Raw genomic sequence first — 1,004 nt, 5'->3', positions numbered from 1 at the left:
AGGTGGCTACAGTTAATGCGGAAGAGATGAAGGACAGTGAAGAGTGCAGGACTAATAACATCGCTACTTACAGGGCTGAAAGAGTTTGATTCCAGGACGAGAAACATCACGGGGCATCACACCCTAAATGTTATGTCAACAGGATTTGTGTCAAGAAAGAAAAAGTGGAGGGGGGTGAGAAGCTGCGAGAAATACTCGTATAGAAAGGGCGAAAAGGATAAATCATATTGGTACATTAACAGTACGAATAAAAAGTTAGTTGCAGAGATGAAGACAGAATTGAGGCTGAAAGTACTAACGACAATGTTGAATGCAAGACAGAATGAAGTACTGAGAACCAAAGACCGTGGAAAGAGAGAGAGAGAAAGAAAAGATTAGCAGTTTATAATTGAATTATGAGAAACAGAAGCGTTAATATAAATAGCTCAAGAACACGGATTTAGGAAGAATCATGTCAAGAATAGCAGTGACAAGACCGCTAACCCCCCAAGGTGAAAACGTTGGTCAATTCCTCACATTCATTGCTTAGAAATATAAAGAACTGGCTCAAAAGGAATACAAGAAACGGCTTTACATTACCGCCCACGTAAAAGTGAAAAATCATAAGAAGACGTCCTCAAAAATGTATTTGAGAATGAGGTATGGAAAGTGTAATAGAATGTGAATATTTTGTTAATCAGACATTGGTATAGTTCAGGAAATTAAGAAGATATGTATGACTATAATTCATCTTGCTGAAGGGGGTAACAGGATCCGTGGAAAGGAACAAGAGAGCATGGAGAAACCCCAAAAGAGAAGTTGTTAGAATGAGGGGAAAAGGAAAGATGAAACGGTTCCAGTACTCAATAATGAGCTGGGAAGTGTAACCCGAAAACTAGTTTAAAGACTGGGAAGAACAAAGAAAAATAAGTTACTGCAAAAGACATCGTTATTAGGAACAACAAAGATATTGAGAATACTGAGTACTTGAGACCTATATACAGATTATAGAGCCAAAAAGGACC

This window comes from Penaeus monodon, chromosome 34, assembly GCF_015228065.2.
Source record: "Penaeus monodon isolate SGIC_2016 chromosome 34, NSTDA_Pmon_1, whole genome shotgun sequence".
NCBI classification, from domain to species: Eukaryota; Metazoa; Arthropoda; class Malacostraca; order Decapoda; family Penaeidae; genus Penaeus; species Penaeus monodon.
The sequence above is the reverse complement of the archived record's forward strand: the minus strand, read 5'-3'. Positions refer to the sequence as shown.